The sequence below is a fragment of the Mus musculus genome, chromosome X, assembly GCF_000001635.26.
Source record: "Mus musculus strain C57BL/6J chromosome X, GRCm38.p6 C57BL/6J".
Classification (NCBI taxonomy): domain Eukaryota; kingdom Metazoa; phylum Chordata; class Mammalia; order Rodentia; family Muridae; genus Mus; species Mus musculus.
The window spans coordinates 22010176-22034434 of NC_000086.7; positions in this window are offsets into that span (position 1 = coordinate 22010176).

Here is a 24259-nt window from a genome sequence, read left to right on the forward strand (position 1 = left end):
ATGGGAAGTTCCCAAGGGGGTAGTGGAAAGAAGTGTGTAAGGGTTAGCCACAACAGAATGGAGAGTGAACAATCCAATACCTGTGCAGAGATGAGAGGCCTTTAGCATGGCCATAATTTGGGTTGCATTAGTTACTGATCCTATTTTTGTGGTAAGTATCCCACGCTCCTTCCAGATAGTGGCATGGGACAAGAGGAAATGGAAAGCATATTTGGAGTCTGTGTAGATGTTGAGGGATTTTCCCTGTGCCAGTTGAAAGGCATAGGTAAGGGCTGTTATTAGTTCATCCTGTTGATTGGTGGTGTGAGCAGGAAGGGCCTATGCCTCCACCACCTCAGTGTCTGACACTATGGCATAGCCAGCTTTTCTGTATCCTTCATATAGAAGGCAGCTTCCATCTGTATACCAGGTATAGATGGCTTGAGGCAGTGTGCCCTCTTGCATGTGTGACGGATGAGGTAATAATTCCTCTAAAGTTTCAGTGCAGGGGTGAGATAGGTAGTGGCTAATATTTGGATGAGGAAGAAGATTGTAAATATTAAGAGGCAGCATTATTGGAAGATGAGTGTGGCATCTTCTCTTAGTGCTACCCAAAAATAAAGAACCCTGGAGGGAGTTAGAGTCTGTAAGACTTTGTAAGTTAGGAGCTATGACAGGTTATGAGAAGAGAAGACAGTTATAGGCAACCACAAGGTTAGTTTTTTTTGTTTTTGTTTTTATTTATTTTTTTATTTTTTGACTCTGGAATAAGGAGTTCAGCAGCTGCTAAGGTATGAATACAAGGTGCCTATTCCTGGAGGGTTAGATCTAGTTTTTTTTGACAAGTATGCTACAGGTGAAAAAGAGGATCCCAGTTGGTGACCTAAGACTCCAAGGGCAAATGCCTCTTTTTCAGTTACATAGAAGGAAGACAGTCAGGTCAGGGAGATGTAAAGCTGGGGCCTTAAGGAGAGACCGTTGGAGCCTTTCAAAGGGCTTGGTGATGTTAGATCTAGTGGGGAAACCCCCACCCAATTCCCTATTCAGCATGTACCCAAAAAATCACAAGGACCATCTCTTGATGTAATTACATGAGGACGTTTAATTACGGAGCTCCTGACCGACATGCATCCCACACAGGAGATAACGGATGTCGGCCACGAGGCTTGAAAGCTAGGGGTTTTTATGGGGTAAGGGGCTTAGGGGTGTGGAATTCAGCATAGCGACACACTATTGGCTTATTCAAACATTAACAGAAAGGGCATCAGGGCTTTGTTCCTGTGGGCTGGGGGCTTATCTTTGTTCACATAGCAACCAGTTGTTGTATGACTTTACCCAGCACCAAGGGACAATAGACAGGGGGGAGGTTCTGGCCAGATGGTGGTGACTCAGATAATATAGCCCTGCTGGTCCTTGCATACCTTTTTATCTTTACAGTCAAGATGTTCTTCGGAATGCCTTAACAACAGCCCTGCCCTGGCATACCTGGGGGCTTTTCTGCTTTGTTCTCAGCCTCAGGCCGGGGCCGAGGGCTCTTAAACTCACAAGTTACAATATTTTATCTTCCTTCAGTGATAGGTTTGAGAAGAGGTTCATGGGTGGAGTCTAATGCTGCTTCATATAAACTGTGAGAAAGGAAGGGAAATGAAGGAACCCAGGAATGTAAAAAACTAGCTATTCCTAGGAATGATAAAAATCTCTTCCTTTGTAGAAGGAACAGTTAGAGACTGAATCAGATTCTTTATATCTAAAGTAATACTCTTGTGGATTGGGATAATTGTTAGTACCAAATAGGTGACCTGAGGAGTGAATAGTTGGATTTTAAAAGGTGAGACCTTGTAGCCTAGACTGGAAAGGATATTTAGAAGAGCAGAGGTGTCAGCTTGGCTAATTTCTAGGGAGGGGCTGCAGAGAAGGACTTAATCCATGTAAAGCAGTTTATTAGATTTAGGGAGAAATAGAGTAAGTCAGAAGCCAGGGTCTGGCCAAATAGGTGTGGGCAGTTCCGAAATCCCTGAGGTAGAACAGCCCAGGTAAGTTGGGTAGAAAATTGGGTGTTAGGATCTGTCCAGGTAAAGGCAAATATGTTCTGTGACTGGGTGTCTAGAGGGATAGAGAAAAATTCAGTCTTGAGATCTAGGACTGAGAAATGGGAAGTTCCCAAGGGGGTAGTGGAAAGAAGTGTGTAAGGGTTAGCCACAGCAGGTTGGAGAGGAAACACTGCAGAATTAATACACCTGATACACCTGAGATCTTGAACCAGGTGATAGGTAACATTAGGTTTCTTAACTGCTAGTATAGAGGTGTTAAAGGGGGAAAAGGTGGGGTGAAGGATTTTTTCCTTAACAGGTCAGAAATGATAGGCTTAAGTCACTGAGGCGAGAGAGAGAGAGAGAGAGAGAGAGAGAGAGAGAGAGAGAGAGAGAGAGAGAGAGAGAGAATGAATATTGAGCTTAGGTTATGTACCTGGTAGAGTCCAGTAACTACATGATAACAGGAAAATAATGTTTAGCAACAGACAGGTTCTTGACAACCCAAACTCAGGGTCCACCTGAGAACTGGTAAAGAAAACAACATGTTAGTGTTAGTAGGTTGACTGACTAGATGAAGGAGCAGAGGACTGCTTGTAAGCTTGGGTTTAGGAGGATGGGAGGAGCAAGGGAAATAGAGGCTCCCAATTTAGCTAAGAGATCCCTTACCAATAAGGGGATAGGATATGTTGGCACTACCAAAAAGGAATGGGTGAGAGGTATACTTCTAAAAATGTAACTAAGTAGTCTGATCTGGTGAGGAAGGTAAGGTTTGACTCCTACTGAAATGAAAGGAAAATGTGTAGGAAAACATGAATGAGAAGCAGGGTCCCAAAACTCTGTCAGGACCATAGAAGTGGTCCCAGGGTCCAAGAAGAAGATGTGCTTTCCACATACCATGATAGCTACCTGGGGCTTCCTGCTAGTGATGGCCATGGTCATGTCGAGAGTGCTTGGGCCTCTTCAGTCATCTATAGCCAAGCCTAGGGGATTAGCTGGAGGGTTACTTGGGAGTGATGTCCCTCTGTCCTGTGTGACATGAGGGCAATCTACAGTCCAATGTTCCTCCTGATGGCACCTAGCACATCCCCCAACCCCCCGGCTTTTGGGTGGTAGGGCAAGCCCTTGTCCAATGACCTTGTTGATCCCATCTATATTAGCAGCCTGGTGATCTCTGAGTCTTAGAAGACCAGGAGTCCAGGGCAGTAGCTGAGGTGTGTCAGATAGCCTTTGCCAGCATGTGGTGTATTTGTTTTCAGCACCAAGACTTCTGCCTGTGGAGTTAGGGGCCCCTTCTCCAACTGCCTAAGTTTAGTTTTTATGTAGGGGTAGCTCTGGTTTAAAAGTAGATCATCAAAAGTTGCTTATCTTCTGGATTTTCAGGGTCCAGATTAGTGTATTGCAATAAAGCCTTTGTGAGGCACTCTAAAAATCGAGATGGGTTTTCCTGTTTGTCCTGGACAACAACCTCTTGGAGCTTTTCAAAATTTACTGGATTTAAGGCTGTTTTTCAGAGGCAGGCCAGGAGACAGATTATAAAACTATCTCTGGCTAAAATACCACCTGCAGAATTATAATTCCATCGAGGATCCTCATTAGGTACTGCCTCAGATCTGATTGGATATGTTCTGTTTGATGAAATTCATCTGCATGAGTTCTTGCCTGTTCCCAAACTTGCCTGTGTTCATCAGGAGATGAATCATTAGTAAGGATCATATGTGCATCATGGAAAGTCAAGCTATAAGAATGAGTAATGTACTGGAACTTTTTAATAAAGGTGGAGGAGTTAGAGGTATAGTAACCCAGTCTGCTTTCTTTTCTTTTCTTTTCTTTTCTTTTCTTTTCTTTTCTTTTCTTTTCTTTTCTTTTCTTTTCTTTCTTTCTTTCTTTTTCTGGGAAGACTTTCTTTTCTTTTATTTCTTTATTTTTAGATATTTTCTTTATTTACATTTCAAATGCTATCCCCATTCCTAGTTTCCCCTCAGAAAAACCCCTATCCCATCCCCCCTCCCCCTGCTCCCTAACACACCCACCCATTCCTGGTCCTGGCATTCCCCTATACTGGGGCATAGAACCTTCACAGGACCAAGGGCCTCTCCTCCCATTGATGACCTACTAGGCCATCCTCTGATACAAATATAGCTAGAGCCGCAAGTTCTACCATGTGTTTTCTTTGATTGGTGGTATAGTTCCAAGGAGCTCTGAGGGAACTGGTTAGTTCATATTGATGTTCCTTCTATGGGGCTCAGTCCCCTTCAGCTCCCTGGGTATTTCTCTGGCTCCTTCATTGGGGACCTTGTGCTCTGTCCAATGGATGACTGTGAGCATCCACTTCTATATTTGCCAGGCATTAGCAGAGCCTCACAGGAGAGAGCTATATCAGGCTCCTGTCAGCAGGCTCTTGTTGGCATCTCTCTAGTTTCTGGGTTTGGTGGTTGTTTATGGGGTGTATCCCCAAGTGGGGCAGTCTCTGAATGGCCATTCCTTCAGGCTCTGCTCCAAACGTTGTCTCTGCAACAACTTCCATGGGCTTTCTTTTTGAGAAAGTTTACTCAGCAAGAAAGGAACATGTACTCTGACAATACAACCACCCCAGCAACTTTCCTTAGAGGAAGGACTGATGCTGGGTCAGGTGTCCTTGGAGGAGAAGGACTTGTTGGTTTGGCTGTGGCCTTAGAGCACGTGATAGGAGGGATAAAGGTCGGTGCCAAGGCAGGGCGATTGGAGTGACCTGCAGCTGGTACAGGAGGAGAGGAGGGGCCTGGAGAGGTCCAGTTAGTAGGCTCTGGGGTATCCTGGTGAGAAGGAGAAACTGAGGTGGCAGTTTGGGGTTTCAGAGTCATGGAAACAGCTCTACAGTGGAAGGGAGGTGGTTTGCTAGCTGGATTGAGGGTTGTAGTGTCATCTGGTAGAGGGTGTATAGGTTTCATGGCTAAGAGAAGTTAGGTTGGGGAACAAGAAAAGCACATGGAGGGATTGGAGCAAAGATAGATGAATGCTTGGACATAAGAAACCTCTTTCCATTTACCAGACCGCGGGCAGTATGTATGAAGAACCCTTAAAATAATTGGACCTAATGTACCATCAAGTGGCCATTTGGAGCTATTGTGTAATGGATACTGAATCCAGGCCTTATTGTAGAAGTGTGCTAATTTTGATACCCTCAAATTGGGCATTAACTTCAGAGATTTGAGATTTTCCAAGAGACATCCCAGTAGGGTGCCTGCGGATGTGTTTGAAGACAATTTAGCACCCATCGGGTCATGGGGATGTTCCTGAACTATACATACGGGTGTTCCAAGAAGAGTTCAGTAACGCGTTACAAGTGTACAGCCAGGCTAGATGTTCAGGTCATCACTTGAATATCCAGGGGCTCGGCAAAGTCCCAGACTCCCCAGAAAGCTGTTTAACCTAGATCTAGGAATTCCTGAACTGCTGCAAAAGCCCTAGGCATTATGAACTGCTTTCGATTAGGGAAGCCACCCAAAGATCTAAGTCTTATCTCGTTGGTCAGCTAGGAGGTCATGAGAAACATGGCATTGAAATGCCAATCCCTTAGCCAAGAAAAAAAAAAAAAAAAAAAAAAAAAAGGCTAGCCAGAGCCTATCTAGGCATTTTGGGTCCTTCTCACCAAATGAAAAAACACCTTACCAATAAGCCGGTGTGTGTTTGAGGGGTTTTGTTGTTGTTGTTGTTGTCTGGTAGCAGGAAACGTTGAACTGTATGGTTGGTGTGGGCCTGTCTGACTGTGTAATCCACGTGGCAGAAGCTAAGTCCACGTGGAAAACTGCTGCAGCCACAGCTCACATGTCAAGTCTGTAAGTCTTGCAGTGGTGGGTTGCAGTGGTCTGCAACAGTGGTGGAAATCCATGAGGTGCAGCGGATGTAGTCCATGTGGCACAGCAGTGGTGGCAGGCTGTGGCAGCAGTCCAAGTGGTATGGTTATCAGTTACAATTGATCCTCACAGTCGCCCCAGCTGGCAGCAGCTGCCAACTGGCCTCTACAACTCTCCTGGGTAGCGATTCCGGTTTGGGCCCCAATGTCGTGTTGGAAGCATGGCTCATGTCAAGACAGACCCCACCAGGTTAAAGCAGTTCCATGTGGCAGAGGTTTATTGTGAGGGAAGATGGCAACTATGGCGATGAAGAGGAGAGGGAGAGAGAGAGAGAGAGAGAGAGAGAGAGAGAGAGAGAGAGAGAGAGAGAGAGAGAGAGAGAGAGAGAGGTCAGAGGGGTCTGCTTTTATTTGGTTCATGACTTAGCTGCTCTCAGGTAAAGGTGGGAGGTGAGCCAAGTGGATTCTGGGAATGTATGCCAGTTTCCATGGCTACAGATGTGCTGGTCACTGTTGCCTAGGTGTAATGTCACTGGGTTCAGAGCAGATCCTGATACCAACAAAAGTACTACACTACTAATTGCTTTTTAAATTAAATATATTTCTAAAATCCATGCATATTTTGGGGATAATAGTTCTTAATATTGCTTCTGCTATAAAATATTCAACTATGACTATGCAACAATTTACTTTTAATGTATAGGTATACAGGTTAGTCTAAATTTTTGTTTCTTAGTTGTATGAACATGGGTAGTAGAAACAATAGTAGATAAGTCATCTGGTTTTAAAAATATGCATCTGGTATAGTATCTCTAAAGTGTATGTGCAAAAGTGAATATTTGAATTTTAAATATGTATGTCCCATTAATTGTTTGTGTGGAATGGTCAACAATCATCTATCAATAAAAATATCTCAAGTAATTGTCTTTTTAAGGTTAATCTGCGGACATGTCTGTCAGGAATTGTCTATAGTGTTTTAATTGATATAAGAGGGCTTCACCAACTGTGAACAGTAGCATTCCTAGGCATGGGGTTCCGGATTGATGAAAAGAGCTAGCTAAGCATTAGGCTGAGAGCAAGGCACAAAGTAGCCAGCAAGCATCATTTATCCTTGTTTCCAGCCTCAAAGTTTCTTCTTTGAGTTATTATCTGAATTCACTCAATAATGGACTATGCCTTACTCAGGATTAATAAGTTGTTGTGGGACACTGGAAGTTACTGAGGGACTATGGATGCTTGATTTTTGATGTCGCAGAAAGAAGTAAAGACTTTATTCAGGTTATTTGTGTAACCAGAGAGGCCAATGATGCATTTCATGCATAAGGCCAAACTTGGCAAAATGTGAGGGAATACTACAGAGTAATAGGTTTTTATTAAATTATTTATTTATTTGTTTGTTTGTTTGTTTGTTTTTTACACTCCAGATTTCATTCTCCCACCACCCACCTTCTGACTGTTCTACATCCCATATCTCCTTCCCACCCCCTGTCTCCACGAGGGTGTCCCTACCTCTCTATCCCCTACCCCACCAGACCTCTAAGCTCCCTGGGGCCTCCAGTCTCTTGAGGGTTAGGTGCATCTTCTCTGACTAAACACAAACCTGGCAGTCCTATGATATATATGTGTTGGGGGCCTCATATCAACTGGCATATGCTGCCTGGTTGGTGAACCAGTGTCTGAGAGATCTCAGGGGTCCAGGTTAATTGAGACTGCTGGTCCTCCTATAGGGCTGCCCTCCACCTCAGCTTCTTCCAGCTTATCCCTAATTCAACCACAGGGGTCAACAGCTTCTGCCCATTGGTTGGGTATAAATAACTGCATCTTACTCTTTCAGCTTCTTGTTGGGTCTTTGGAGGGCAGTTATGATAGGTCTCTTTTTGTGAGCACACCACAGCCTCAGTAATAGTATCAGACCTTGGGACCTCCCCTCGAGCTGCATCCCACTTTGGGCCTGTGGCTGGACCTTCTTTTCCTCAGGTACCTCCTGATTTCCATCCCTGCAGTTCTTTCATACAGGAACAATTATGGATGAGAGTTTTGACTGTGGGATGGCAACCCAGTCCCTCACTTGATATCCTGTCTTCCTGCTGGAGGTGGGATCTATAAGTTCCCTCTCCCTACTGTTGGACATTTCATCTAAGGTCCCTCCCTTTGAGTCCTGAGAATCTCACACCTCCCAGGTATTCTAGAGGACTCCTGCAACCTCCAACTGAGGTTGCCTGTTTATATTCTTTCTGCTGGCCCTCAGGGCTTCAGTCCTTTTCCCTCACCCAATACCAGATCAAGTTTCCCTCTCCCAACTACCTCTGTTCACTTTCTCTCATAGTTCCCTCCCTCCCCACTTGTGATTGCTTTCTTCTCCTTCCCAATTCAGCTCTTTGATATTTTTGAGTTCTGTGGACTCTATATTGGGTATTTTGCACTCTTTTTTTTTTTTTTTTTTTTTGGCTAGTACCTACTTATTTGTGAGTATATACCATGCATGTCCTTTTGGGTCTGAGTTACCTCACTCAGGATATTCTCTAGTTCCCTCCATTTGCCTGCAAAACTCAGGATGTCCTCATTCTTTTTGTTTGTTTGTTTGTTTGTTTGTTTGTTTTTTGTTTTTTTCGAGACAAGGTTTCTCTGTATAGTCCTCATTCTTAATAACTGAGTAGTACTCCATTGTGTAAATGAACTACATATTCTGTATCCATTCTCCTGTCGTGGGGCATCTGAGTTGTTTCCAGCTTCAGTTATCACAGGCATGGCCGCTATGAACATAGTGGAATACATGCCCCTGTGGCATTGTGGGACATCTTTTGAGTATATCCCCAAGGGTGGTATTGCTCAGTCTTCAGGTAGATCTATTTCCAATTTTCTGAGGAACCTTCAGATTGATTTTCATAGTGTCTGTACCAGTTTGCAATCCCACCAGCAATGGAGGAGGGTTCCTGTTTCTCCACATCCTCTCCAACATGTGTTGTCACATGAGGTGACATTAGCCATTCTGATTGATGTGAAGTGAAATCTCAGGGTTGTTTTGATTTGTATTTCTCTGATCACTAAGGACTTTGAACATTTCTTTAGGCACTTCTCAGCCATATGAGATGCCTCTGTTGTGAATTCTCAGTTTAGTTCTATACCCCAGTTTTTGATTGTGTAGTTTGATTTTTTTAGTGGTTAGCTTCTTGAGTTCTTTATAAATTTTGGATATTAGCTCTCTTATTGGATGTGAGGTTAGTGAAGACTTTTTTTCCAATCTGTAGGTTGCCAGTTTGTCTTATTGAGTATTTCCTTTGCCTTACAGAAACTTTTCAGTTTCATGAGGTCCCATTTATCAATTCTTGATCTTAGAGCATAAGCCATTGGAGTTCTGTTTAGGAATTTTCCCCTGTGCCAATCAATGTGTTCAAGCCTCTTTCCCACTTTCTCTTCTATTAGATTCAGTGTATCTGTTGGGTTTTTTTTGGCGGGGAGGGTGAAAGATTTTTAAGGGCAATTTCTATTTCCTCAGGGGTTTGTGACTGTTTAGATAGTTTACCAGATCTTGGTTTAACTATGGAACATGGTGTTTGTCTAGAAAATCATCCATTTCATCTAGATTTTACTGTTTTGTTTAGTATACGCTTTTGAGTAGGTTCTGAAGATTTTTTGAATTTCCTCAGTTTCTGTTGTTATAGTTCCCTTTTCATTTCTGATTTTGTTAACTCAGATACTGTTTCCGTGCCCTTTGTTTTGGCTAAGGGTTTATCTATCTTGTTGATTTTCTCAAAGAACCAGCTCTTGTTTTTTGTTGATTCTTTGTATTGTTCTCTTTATTTTTAACTTTATTTCAAACCTCATGTTTGACTATTTCCTGCCATCTAATCCTCTTGGGTGTGTTTGCATCTTTCTCTTCTACAGCTTTCAGGTGTGATGTAAGGCTGATGGTATGGGATCTCTCCAATCTTTTTGTGAAGGAACTTAGAGCTATTAATTTTCCTCTCAACACTGCTTTCATTGTGTCCCATAAGTTTGGTTATATTTTGTCTTAATTTTCATTCAATTCTGTAAAGTCTTTGATATCTTTCTCTGTTTCTCCCTTGACCAAGTTATCATTGAACAGAGAGTTGTTCTGCTTCCATGAAAATGTCGGATTTCTGTTGTTTTTGTTGTTACTGAATTATAGCATTAGTCCACAATGATCAGATAAGAATCCATAGGATTATTTCAATTGTCATGTACCTGTTGAATGTTGCTTTTTGTCTGATTATACGGTCAATTTTAGAGAAGATTCCATGAGGTGTTGAGAAAAAGTAATATTATCTTGTTTTGGTATGAAATGTTCTGTAGATATCTGTTAAATGCATTTGGTTCATAACTTCTGTTAATTTCACAGTCTCTCTGTTTAGTTTCTATTTCAATAATCTGTCCGTTGGTGAGATTGGTTTGTTGATGTCTTCCAATATTTTGTGTGAGGTTCAATTTGTGTTTTGAACTTTAGTAGTTTCTTTTACAAATGTTGGCGCCCCTTGCATTTGGGGCATAGATATTCAGAATTGAGACTACCTCTTGGTGGATTTTTTTCTTTTATCAATATGAACTGTTCTTCCACATATTGTTTGATAGCTTTTGGTTGAAAATCTATTTTATTGGATATTAGAATGGCAACTCCAGCTTTATCTTAAGACTGTTTGTTTTGAAAACTTTTCCCCAGACCTTTACTCTGACTTTGTTTATGTCCTTGTCACTGAGGTATGTTCTTGTATGCTGCAAAACGATGGATCCTGTTTAAGTATCCAATCTGTTAGACTGTTTGCTTTATTGGGAAATCGAGTCAATTGATATTGAGAGAGATATTAAAGACAGATGATTGTTCGTTCTTTATTATTATTTTTTTGCTGGAAGTGGTATTATATATGTATGATTCTCTTCTTTTGAGTTTGTTGTGAGATTTCATTTCTTTTCTTGAGTGTAATTACCCTCCTTGTGTTGGATTCTTTCTTCCAGTATCCTCAGTAGGGCTGGATTAGTAGAAAGATATTGTGTAAATTTTGTTATGGAATATTTTGTTTTCTTTATCTATAGTGATTGAGAGATTTGTTGACTATAATAGCCATTTGTGTTCTCTTAAGGTCTAGATGATATCTGTCCAGGATTTTCTGACTTTTACAGTCTTGTTATGTCTGATGTGTTTCTGATAGGCCTGCTTTTATATGTTATTTAGTCATTTTCCCTTACAGCTTTTAATATTCTCTTTGTTCTGTGCATTTAGTGCTCGGATTATTATGTGATGAGAGGATTTTCTTTTCTGGTCCAATCTATTCGGTGTTCTTTAGGGTTCTTGTATATTTGTGGCCATCTCTTTCTTTAGGTTGGGTAAATTTTCTTGTCTGATTTTGCTGACTTTTTAGGGCCCTTTGAGCTGGAAATCTTTGCTCAACTCTATTCCTATTACTCTTAAATTTGGTCTTTTCATTGTGTCCTGAATTTCCTGGATGTTTTGGGTTAGGAGTTTTTCATGTTTTGATTTTTTTTGACAATTGTCTCAATATCTCCTATGGTATCTTCTGTGCCTGTGATTCTCTTTTCTATCTCTTGTATTTTGTTGGTGATGCTTGCATGTGTAGCTCTTTTTTTTTTTTCCATTTTTTATTAGGTATTTAACTCATTTACATTTCCAATGCTATACCAAAAGTCCCCCATATCCACCCACCCCCACTCCCCTGCCCACCCACTCCCCCTTTTTGGCCCTGGTATTCCCCTGTACTGGGGCATATAAAGTTTGCAAGTCCAATGGGCCTCTCTTTCCAGTGATGGCCGACTAGGCCATCTTTTGATATATATGCAGCTAGAGTCAAGAGCTCCGGGGTACTGGTTAGCTCATAATGTTGTTCCACCTATAGGGTTGCAGATCCCTTTAGCTCCTTGGCTACTTTCTCTAGCTCCTCCATTGGGAGCCCTATGATCCATCCATTAGCTGACTGTGAGCATCCACTTCTGTGTTTGCTGGGCCCCGGCATAGTCTCACAAGAGACAGCTACATCTGCGTCCATTCAATAAAATCTTGCTAGTGTATGCAATGGTGTCAGCGTTTGGATGCTGATTATGGGGTGGATCCCTGGCTATGGCAGTCTCTACATGGTCCATCCTTTCATCTCAGCTCCAAACTCCGTCTCTGTAACTCCTTCCATGGGTGTTTTGTTCCCAAATCTAAGGAGGGGCATAGTGTCGACACTTCAGTCTTCATTCTTCTTGAGTTTCATGTGTTTAGCAAATTATATCTTATATCTTGGGTATCCTAGGTTTGGGGCTAATATCCACTTATCAGTGAATACATATTGTGTGAGTTTCTTTGTGAATGTGTTACCTCACTCAGGATGATGCCCTCCAGGTCCATCCATTTGGCTAGGAATTTCATAAATTCATTCTTTTTAATAGCTGTGTAGTACTCCATTGTGTAGATGTACCACATTTTCTGTATCCATTCCTCTGTTGAGGGGCATCTAGGTTCTTTCCAGCTTCTGGCTATTATAAATAAGGCTGCTATGAACATAGTGGAGCATGTGTCCTTCTTACCTGTTGGGGCATCTTCTGGATATATGCCCAGGAGAGGTATTGCTGGATCCTCCGGTAGTACTATGTCCAGTTTTCTGAGGAACCGCCAGACTGATTTCCAGAGTGGTTGTACAAGCCTGCACTCCCACCAACAATGGAGGAGTGTTCCTCTTTCTCCACATCCTCGCCAGCATCTGCTGTCACCTGAATTTTTGATCTTAGCCATTCTGACTGGTGTGAGGTGGAATCTCAGGGTTGTTTTGATTTGCATTTCCCTGATGATTAAGGATGTTGAACATTTTTTCAAGTGCTTCTCTGCCATTCGGTATTCCTCAGGTGAGAATTCTTTGTTCAGTTCTGAGCCCCATTTTTTAATGGGGTTATTTGATTTTCTGAAGTCCACCTTCTTGAGTTCTTTATATATGTTGGATATTAGTCCCCTATCTGATTTAGGATAGGTAAAGATCCTTTCCCAATCTGTTGGTGGTCTTTTTGTCTTATTGACGGTGTCTTTTGCCTTGCAGAAACTTTGGAGTTTCATTAGGTCCCATTTGTCGATTCTCGATCTTACAGCACAAGCCATTGCTGTTCTGTTCAGGAATTTTTCCCCTGTGCCCATATCTTCAAGGCTTTTCCCCACTTTCTCCTCTATAAGTTTCAGTGTCTCTGGTTTTATGTGAAGTTCCTTGATCCACTTAGATTTGACCTTAGTACAAGGAGATAAGTATGGATCGATTCGCATTCTTCTACACGATAACAACCAGTTGTGCCAGCACCAATTGTTGAAAATGCTGTCTTTCTTCCACTGGATGGTTTTAGCTCCCTTGTCGAAGATCAAGTGACCATAGGTGTGTGGGTTCATTTCTGGGTCTTCAATTCTATTCCATTGGTCTACTTGTCTGTCTCTATACCAGTACCATGCAGTTTTTATCACAATTGCTCTGTAGTAAAGCTTTAGGTCTGGCATGGTGATTCCGCCAGAAGTTCTTTTATCCTTGAGAAGACTTTTTGCTATCCTAGGTTTTTTGTTATTCCAGACAAATTTGCAAATTGCTCCTTCCAATTCGTTGAAGAATTGAGTTGGAATTTTGATGGGGATTGCATTGAATCTGTAGATTGCTTTTGGCAAGATAGCCATTTTTACAATGTTGATCCTGCCAATCCATGAGCATGGGAGATCTTTCCATCTTCTGAGATCTTCTTTAATTTCTTTCTTCAGAGATTTGAAGTTTTTATCATACAGATCTTTCACCTCCTTAGTTAGAGTCATGCCAAGATATTTTATATTATTTGTGACTATTGAGAAGGGTGTTGTTTCCCTAATTTCTTTCTCAGCCTGTTTATTCTTTGTATAGAGAAAGGCCATTGACTTGTTTGAGTTTATTTTATATCCAGCTACTTCACCGAAGCTGTTTATCAGGTTTAGGAGTTCTCTGGTAGAATTTTTAGGGTCACTTATATATACTATCATATCATCTGCAAAAAGTGATATTTTGACTTCCTCTTTTCCAATTTGTATCCCCTTGATCTCCTTTTGTTGTCGAATTGCTCTGGCTAATACTTCAAGTACTATGTTGAAAAGGTAGGGAGAAAGTGGGCAGCCTTGTCTAGTCCCTGATTTTAGTGGGATTGCTTCCAGCTTCTCTCCATTTACTTTGATGTTGGCTACTGGTTTGCTGTAGATTGCTTTTATCATGTTTAGGTATGGGCCTTGAATTCCTGATCTTTCCAAAACTTTTATCATGAATGGGTGTTGGATCTTGTCAAATGCTTTTTCTGCATCTAACGAGATGATCATGTGGTTTTTGTCTTTGAGTTTGTTTATATAATGGATTACATTGATGGATTTTCGTATATTAAACCATCCCTGCATCCCTGGAATAAAACCTACTTGGTCAGGATGGATGATTGCTTTAATGTGTTCTTGGATTCGGTTAGCGAGAATTTTATTGAGGATTTTTGCATCGATATTCATAAGAGAAATTGGTCTGAAGTTCTCTATCTTTGTTGGATCTTTCTGTGGTTTAGGTATCAGAGTAATAGTGGCTTCATAAAATGAGTTGGGTAGAGTACCTTCTACTTCTATTTTGTGAAATAGTTTGTGCAGAATTGGAATTAGATCTTCTTTGAAGGTCTGATAGAACTCTGCACTAAACCCATCTGGTCCTGGGCTTTTTTTGGTTGGGAGACTATTAATAACTGCTTCTATTTCTTTAGGTGATATGGGACTGTTTAGATGGTCAACTTGATCCTGATTCAACTTTGGTACCTGGTATCTGTCCAGAAATTTGTCCATTTCGTCCAGGTTTTCCAGTTTTGTTGAGTATAGCCTTTTGTAGAAGGATCTGATGGTGTTTTGGATTTCTTCAGGATCTGTTGTTATGTCTCCCTTTTCATTTCTGATTTTGTTAATTAGGATTTTGTCCCTGTGCCCTTTAGTGAGTCTAGCTAAGGGTTTATCTATCTTGTTGATTTTCTCAAAGAACCAACTCCTCGTTTGGTTAATTCTTTGAATAGTTCTTCTTGTTTCCACTTGGTTGATTTCACCCCTGAGTTTGATTATTTCCTGCCGTCTACTCCTCTTGGGTGAATTTGCTTCCTTTTTTTCTAGGGCTTTTAGATGTGTTGTCAAGCTGCTAGTATGTGCTGTCTCCTGTTTCTTCTTGGAGGCACTCAGCGCTATGAGTTTCCCTCTTAGAAATGCTTTCATTGTGTCCCATAGGTTTGGGTACGTTGTGGCTTCATTTTCATTAAACTCTAAAAAGTCTTTAATTTCTTTCTTTATTCCTTCCTTGACCAAGGTATCATTGAGAAGAGTGTTATTCAGTTTCCACGTGAATGTTGGCTTTCCATTATTTATGTTGTTATTGAAGATCAGTCTTAGGCCATGGTGGTCTGATAGGATACATGGGACAATTTCAATATTTTTGTATCTATTGAGGCCTGTTTTGTGACCAATTATATGGTCAATTTTGGAGAAGGTCCCGTGAGGTGCTGAGAAGAAGGTATATCATTTTGTTTTAGGATAAAATGTTCTGTAGATATCTGTCAGATCCATTTGTTTCATTACTTCTGTTAGTGTCAATGTGTCCCTGTTTAGCTTCTGTTTCCACGATCTGTCCATTGATGAAAGTGGTGTGTTGAAGTCTCCCACTAGTATTGTGTGAGGTGCAATGTGTGTTTTGAGCTTTACTAAAGTGTCTTTAATGAATGTGGCTGCCCTTGCATTTGGAGTGTAGATATTCAGAATTGAGAGTTCCTCTTGGAGGATTTTACCTTTGATGCGTATTAAGTGTCCCTCCTTTTCTTTTTTGATAACTTTGGGATGGAAGTCGATTTTATCCGATACTAAAATAGCTACTCCAGCTTGTTTCTTCAGTCCATTTGCTTGGAAAATTGTTTTCCAACCTTTCACTCTGAGGTAGTGTCTGTCTTTTTCCCTGAGATGGGTTTCCTGTAAGCAGTAGAATGTTAGGTCCTGTTTGTGTAGCCAGTCTGTTAGTCTATTTTTTTTATTGGTGAATTGAGTCCATTGATATTAAGAGATATTAAGGAAAAGTAATTGTTGCTCCCTTTTATTTTTGTTGTTAGAGTTGGCATTCTGTTCTTGTGGCTGTCTTCTTTTTGGTTTGTTGAATGATTACTTTCTTGGTTGTTCTAGGGCGTGATTTCCGTCCTTGTATTGCTTCTTTTCTGTTATTATCCTTTGAAGGGCTGGATTCGTGGAAAGATATTGTGTGAACTTGGTTTTGTCGTGGAATACTTTGGTTTCTCCATCTATGGTAATTGAGAGTTTGGCCGGGTATAGTAGCCTGGGCTGGCATTTGTGTTCTCTTAGTGTCTGTATAACATCTGTCCAGGCTCTTCTGGCTTTCATAGTCTCTGGTGAAAAGTCTGGTGTAATTCTGATAGGCCTTCCTTTATATGTTACTTGACCTTTCTCCCTTACTGCTTTTAATATTCTATCTTTATTTAGTGCATTTGTTGTTCTGATTATTATGTGTCGGGAGGAATTTCTTTTCTGGTCCAGTCTATTTGGAGTTCTGTAGGCTTCTTGTATGATCATGGGCATCTCTTTTTTTATGTTTGGGAAGTTTTCTTCTATTATTTTGTTGAAGATATTAGCTGGCCCTTTAAGTTGAAAATCTTCATTCTCATCAATTCCTATTATCCGTAGGTTTGGTCTTCTCATTGTGTCCTGGATTACCTGGATGTTTTGAGTTAGGATCCTTTTGCATTTTGTATTTTCTTTGACTGTTGTGTCGATGTTCTCTATGGAATCTTCTGCACCTGAGATTCTCTCTTCCATTTCTTGTATTCTGTTGCTGATGCTCGCATCTATGGTTCCAGATCTCTTTCCTAGGGTTTCTATCTCCAGCGTTGCCTCGCTTTGGGTTTTCTTTATTGTGTCTACTTCCCCTTTTAGTTCTAGTATGGTTTTGTTCATTTCCATCACCTCTTTGGATGTGTTTTCCTGCTTTTCTTTAAGAGCCTGTAACTCTTTAGCAGTGCTCTCCTGTAAATCTTTAAGTGACTTATGAAAGTCCTTCTTGATGTCCTCTATCATCATCATGAGAAATGTTTTTAAATCTGGGTCTAGATTTTCGGTTGTGTTGGGGTGCCCAGGACTAGGTGGGGTGGGAGTGCTGCGTTCTGATGATGGTGAGTGGTCTTGATTTCTGTTAGTAGGATTCTTACGTTTGCCTTTCGCCATCTGGTAATCTCTGAAGCTAGCTGTTTTAGTTGTCACTGTTAAGAGCTTGTTCTTCAGGTGACTCTGTTAGCCTCTATGAGCAGACCTGGAGGGTAGCACTCTCCTTAGTTTCAGTGGGCAGAGTATTCTCTGCAGGCAAGCTCTCTTCTTGCAAGGCAGGTACCCAGATATCTGGTGTTCAAACCAGACTCCTGGCAGAAGTTGTGTTCCACTCACTAGAGGTCTTAGGATCACGTGTGGAATCCTGTGTGGGCCCTTGCGGGTGTCAGGCGACTCAGCTGGCAAGGTAGCCGGGGCTCGAGTGGAGTGGAAGGGGTTTGTGCCCCAGATCAAGCCCGGGTAGCCTGCTTCCCTATGTACCGCAGTCTCAAGTTCCACGCGATTGGATTGGGGTAGGCGCTGTGTTCCACTCACCAGAGGTCTTAGGGTCCCGTGGGGAGTCCCGTGTGGGCCCTTGCGGGTGTTGGGCAAGACTCTGCTGTCAAGGTAGCCCGGGGCTCGAGTCTCGAGTCGAGCGGAAGGGACTTGTGCCCCAGATCAGGCCCGGGTAGCCTGCTTCCCTATGTACCGCAGTCTCAAGTTCCGCGCAATTGGATTGGGGCAGGCACTGTGATCCACTCACCAGAGGTCTTAGGGTCCCGTGGGGAGTCCCGTGTGGACCCTTGCGGGTGTTGGGCAAGACTCTGCTGGCAAGGTAGCCCGGGGCTCGAGTCTCGAGTCGAGCGGAAGGGACTTGTGCCCCAGATCAGGCCCGGGTAGCCTGCTTCCCTATGTACCGCAGTCTCAAGTTCCGCGGGATTGGATTGGGGCAGGCACTGTGGTCCACTCACCAGAGGTCTTAGGGTCCCGTGGGGAGTCCCGTGTGGGCCCTTGCGGGTGTTGGGCAAGACTCTGCTGGCAAGGTAGCCCGGGGCTCGAGTCTCGAGTCGAGCGGAAGGGACTTGTGCCCCAGATCAGGCCCGGATAGCCTGCTTCCCTATGTACCGCAGTCTCAAGTTCCGCGGGATTGGATTGGGGCAGGCACTGTGGTCCACTCACCAGAGGTCTTAGGGTCCCGTGGGGAGTCCCGTGTGGGCCCTTGCGGGTGTTGGGCAAGACTCTGCTGGCAAGGTAGCCCGGGGCTCGAGAGTCGCATGTGTAGCTCTTGATCTCTTTCCTAAGCTGCCCATCTCCAGGGTTGCCTCCATTTGTGTTTATTGTTTCTATTTACAGTTTTAAGTCTTGAACCATTTTGTTCAATTCCTTCTCCTGCTTGCTTGTATTTTCCTGTATTTCTTAAGGGATTTATTTTTTTTTTCCTCTTTACAGTTTTTACCTGTTTTCCTGTATTTCTTTAAGGGAGTTATTAATATTCTCCCTAAAGGCTTCTACATCTTCATGAGAAGTAATTTTATGTCAGAATCTTGCTTTTCAGGTGGTGTAGGCTATCCAGGACTTGCTATGGTGGGAGAACTGGTTATGATGGTTCAGAATAGCATCGGATTCTGTTGCTTTTTTTTTTTTCTTGTCCTTGCCCCTTGCTGCCTGGTTATCTCTGGTGTTAATTGGTCTGCATGTCTCTGACTAGAACCAATCTCCTTGGAGGTAAGTAGAATTCTGTGACATGGGTTAGAGCTGGTCTCCTGGTAGGCAGGTAGTGCTATCTCTGGTTGGGGGGGCGGGGGCAGGGGGGGGGGGTTCTGTATTCTTGAGTTCTTGGCCAGGAAGAACATCATGGGATATTGGCAGGCTCTGGCCTCCAGGTGCAAGATCTGTCCCAATTGTCTATGGAGATGCCAATCTGAAGGACTGTGGCCCCCTTAAGGTGGACCTTCTATGTCCCTGGTTGTTATAGGCCTTCAAGGAGACAGGAAGGTTGTGTCCCTGGTCTACTGCAGACTTCTGTAGGGTGTGAGAAGGTATCGGCTTACTCATCTGGCTCAGGTGGAGAAGCAGGCTGGAAGGAAGATGGAGGTCAGCAGGGCAAGTTGGTGCATTGTTAGCATGGCTCTGTGGATCTCCCCGCTGGTGTGAGTATTTGGGCAAGAGCCTCATCTGTGTGCTTGGTAGCTGAGGACCTCTTGGGAGACAGGCAGGCTGTAGAGTGTGTGGGGGGGAGCAGGGGTATCAGGCAGCTGATCTGTCCCTGGTGGAGAAGCAGAACAGAAGCTACTCTATGTAACTTTATAAGCATTGTCAAGAGGCACGTAGTGTTTTCCATCTTATTCTCTTTTCAAATATGTCTTGCCACTAGTCTCTAGTTCATAAACATATATGTGCATCAAAGTCTATGTTAGAATCAGTTTTTCAAATGGCATAAATATTAGCAATAGAATTATGAATGCAATTGGAATACATTAATTCTTGTAGAATTTAAAGCTCTGAGATACTCATTCTGCATACATCAATAGCAGAGATTAGAATAATTTTAGATCTTTCTTGACCTTCAGAAATATAAAATTATGTGTGTAAGCAGAAACAAGACAATTGCAACTCCCCTACAAATGATGCATATGTTAGTGTTAGACTGTAAGTCAAATATAACTGAATAAGATATTTAAATATTATGGGAAAAAGTCAATAGATGGGTAAACCCAAAAAGAACAGTGACTTAAGCAGTAATTGCACCAGAGTTCTCTGCATGTATCTTGTGGTTGTTAGCTTGGTGTTTTGTGGAACTCCTAGCTGTAGAAGTATGTCTCTTACTGTTTTGCCTGCCTATTGGATTGTCTTATGTGGGTTAAAATGGTGTCCCACATCCGACCCTGGGCTCAGACGGCTGGGCAAGGCAGAAGACAGGAAGTTTGACTTTGCACACACCTTGCTGCTGCTGGGCAGGTGCCAGGCTATGAGAAGCTTCAGCACCCAGCTCCAGGGGTAGGGTAGCACAGTCTGAGGTTCCTGCGGACTGCAGGAGTTGGCTCAGACTCTCTGGCACCACAGACACCACTGGGTGTGGCAGAAGAGCCAGCTCTGTATTCCCTGGACCTGCAAAGAGAACTGGGATGACAGGTTCTAAAACTTTTAGGCACTACTGGATTCCATGAAAGAGCTGAGAATAGAGTGTGGGCTCAAACTCTGTCAGAAGGAAAAAGAGGGGGTAGGGGGATAGAGCTCTGGCTAGTTCCTACAGGAAGGAGAGTGTCCTAGGCTTGCTTAGGCAGGCAGCTTGGCTTGATTGTGACTGTGGCTGAGAACTCAGAGAAGCCTCCTATGTGAGATTAGGCAGGACTCTTTAGAGGAAGACCTGCTCCACTGCTCATGCATGGCTCTGGCTAGTTCCTACAGGAAGGAGAGTGTCCTAGGCTTGCTTAGGCAGGCAGCTTGGCTTGATTGTGACTGTGGCTGAGAACTCAGAGAAGCCTCCTATGTGAGATTAGGCAGGACTCTTTAGAGGAAGACCTGCTCCACTGCTCATGCATGGCAGATATCTACGAGAAGAGGCAGTTGATTGTTTTAAGGCATTTATTGTCATGGTGGAGAGTTGTGATGAATGAAACTATACCCCACTTTCCCAGGGAGGGCCTGAGGTTAAATAACTTTTGTAGAAAGGAGTGTCTGGGAAGGGGAGCTTAGAGGATAGTAGAGGTAGAGAAAGGCAGAGAGAGGGAGACAGTAGAGAAGTAGAGGCTAGCCATGGCCATGTGGAGATGGGGTAAGGGAATGTAGAGAGAGGGGGAGCAAGTGGGCAAGAGAGAGAGGCAAGAATAAGAAAGGGAGGGGGCAAGCAGCCCCTTTTGTAGTAGCCAGGCCTACCTGGCTGTTGCCAGGTAATGGTGGGGATGGAGTCCAGATAGAATACCAGGGGCTTGGGGTGCTGCCCTATGTAGGTGATGGCCACAGAATTATGGAGAGCTGAGGCCTCCTGTCAGGAGCCTGGTGTCTAGGAACATGGCAGGCAAACACCTTCCATCTCTTGAAGGAACACCTGCTGGGTCTCTGGGGTTTAAATCTAGGTCAACCAGAAAACAGGCTGCCTTTCATGGTCCCACAGTCTTGTCCAGCTTTTATATGAGGTCGTTGGCCTTGTATAATTGTATTGTTTTGTCCTGTTTTTCTATCACCGCACGGAGGCCTGCTCTTTTCAGAAAGGAAATGGAGCGGAAGTAGATCTAGGGAAGAAAAAAATGTGGAGGTAAAGTTGGGAGGAGTAGAGTGAGGGACAAATGTTGGTTTTAAAATGTATTGAGTAGTAAGTCATATGTGGGCAAACATCTTAAATTCTGAGATTTGGGTTTCATTTTTTAAAAATGAGTAGGTACTGTAAGAAAAATTATTGTGTAATCGCTCTATACTTCCAAACAATGTTCAGAAATTAAGAAATTTTATAGAGTAATGCTTAGTCTATGATGGTCTGTATATGATAATATGTTTGTTTTACTCTATCATTTGAGTGAAAAAGTGTCATATGATTAACAGAACCTGAGCATCAATATTCATGATACTACCACAATGGAGACTGAACATTCCCATTATTCTCTTACATTGTTATGTCTGGTTTGTAATGAGTATCCTAGAATAAGCAAAAGGCTTGACTTTCATGTCTTCAAAGAACTATTAGGTTCTATACATTTATATGAATTTTAATAATAAAATTTCATGTGCACAAAAGGTAGCCCAAGAAAAAGATAACTAAGCAATAATGGGTTAACATTGAAAAACTTTAAGGGCAGCTCTTGTGCTTGTTAAAATATGATATCTGTAAATTTACAAAGTAATATATCTATACTATAAATAAGCACCAGAGGTCTGCAAGGGAGTGCTATTCCTTTGTGTCCTGTCAGTTCTGAAAGAGGACAAACACAAGGATAAGGAAAAAAAGTTTGTTTCTGACTTTCAGTGCCTCAGCAATTTCTTCAAGCATGAGATCCTTTAAAAATATTGGAGATAAATTTGAATTCTAGTTGTGTATTCTTATTACAGGGACAGAGAGTGGCTGTAATAAAACAGAATGAAATAATTATATGATGTTCCAGTCTGGTAGCACTCTGGCTCTCTTACTCTTTAAAGGTGTCTTGAAGTAAGTTCTTTCTAAACATAGAATTATCAGTTCATCATCATTATTTTATCTCTATGAGAAATTTTAACTGTGAGACTGTGGTTAGAAAGAACTTATCTGTGATGCAAGTAAAGCAGGCCTATCTGACCCATCCCATATGAACAGTCACCATAATCAAATTTCTATGGGACAATGACCTTGGATTCAAACAATACATCATAAGCTCATTATATTTTTAGAGTTCTTTTTTAACCTAATAGCAAAATCTACTATCTGGTATGCAGTACGATTTTTTTTTCCAGAGAATACTACTATACCTGAAATTTCAATTCTAATTCCCATTATTTAGGTCATATCATTCAGTTTTATATTTTATCCTTGGGGCAATAAAATGCTGAGTACTTTTCTAACCATGACATAAAGCATTTATACTATCTATAGATGAAGAATACTGGTTTGTAAATTCAGCTCCTCTCTGTTTTAATTTAAACACTTAACTAATGTAGGTATGATGGTCTGACGGCAGGACAGAGGGCAACTTGTGAGCATTGTTTCTTCCATCCAACAATGTGGGATCTAAAAATTAAACTCAGGTTGTCAGTCTCAGTAGCAAGCTCTTTTTTACCTGCTAAGCCATCTTGTCAGTCCTTCCTTTACTCTTGACAGTCATAAACGTCATATAATCTTAGTAACCTATATAGCTCTTGTGGTGTAGACATGCTTATTCTGGCATGAGTATTTATGTTCCTTGGAATCAGTTCCTTGAGGTAGTAGCACAAAATATTGAGGCAATATCATGTGTGTTGTCTAATGATTCAACTCATCTAGGATGCCATGCTCTCTGGTCGAGTCAGCTTGACAGGCTGAGGCTTGGAAGCTACTCACGAGGCAAAAGAGTTTCACGGAAACTCACTCCTGGAGTATGGCATTCTCTCTAACTCATACATTAATTTTCCATTCCCGAGTTAGTCCAGTGTATGGATCCACGTGCTCTCTTTTAGTATTATCCTATTATAAGTGCCTTTTAAGATTGAATTCTGACATAGCTAAAGCCTTCGCCAGTGTTCCAACAGTCCTAGAACGTCCTTGAGCAAGACCATGGGCTTGAAATTCAGTAAGAATGTTGCTATTCAGTGACATTCAGAATAGCCTCTGGTATACACTATCACTTTGAATAAAACCTAAGTCACTCCCCTACACAGGAATTTACCATCACCAAGGAAGAAGGAAGTTTCAGACCTAAGGAGAAACCAGAATAGATACTTAGAACTATAGCTGAGTTACACCCACACATGTATTTACAATGGCCTAAGGGGAAGGTGTACTATACAATAGACTAAAATAGGAACTATGGCAAGGGCACGAAGCCCTTGACCCTGGCTTCTAAGATTAAGTGAATCAATCTTAGGTGGAGCCCTTTTTGATCCCAGTTGTTAACAATGAATTCTATCCCAGGTGGTTCCCGTTAGACCTTCTGTGTTTGCATTCCTCTGTTTTATGTAAGAATCCAGTAACCTCTTTGTACCTTGCGAGTGTGTCATCCAACTTCCTTATTGTCTTCTGTATAAAAAGTTTGATGCTCGATTTGACAAAATACATTCAGATTCTACACAACCTCTCCTGTGTGCATTTGTCTGTCATTCATCCGACGCTTTGCCTACCCTCAACTAGAGACCCGTTCCATGCAGACAAAGGGGCCCAGAGGGTCTGCGGCACTAGGAGATGAATCTTCTAAATTATTTTGAATACATGCACCTTATATTTACAATTAATGAACTCAGGGAGCTATTAGTAAGTAAGTAACTTAAGTTGTTGGTAAGTAATTAAAATGAACCTCATCAATTCTGTTGATAATCTCAAAATCAACTAGTGCACTAGTTGTCAAAATAAACAAAATACCTATATTTTACTGGGGAACTAAAAATGTGATGCTGCTTATCACCCTGTAAACCTTATTTATATTTTTTGCTATGTGTCATATGGCATGTTTAGAAAAATGCAAGCTGAAGAATGAGTTGAGTTTTCAAGCAAAAATGTTAAGAACTAAAAATAAATTTTGGGACTCCAGCCCAGGGTTTCCTGGCCAGCGGAGTTGCCTGACACTCGCAAGGGCCCCCACAGGATTCCCCACGGGATCCTAAGACCTCTGGTGAGTGGAACACAGCGCCGGCCCCAATCCAATCGCGCGGAACCTGAGACTGCGG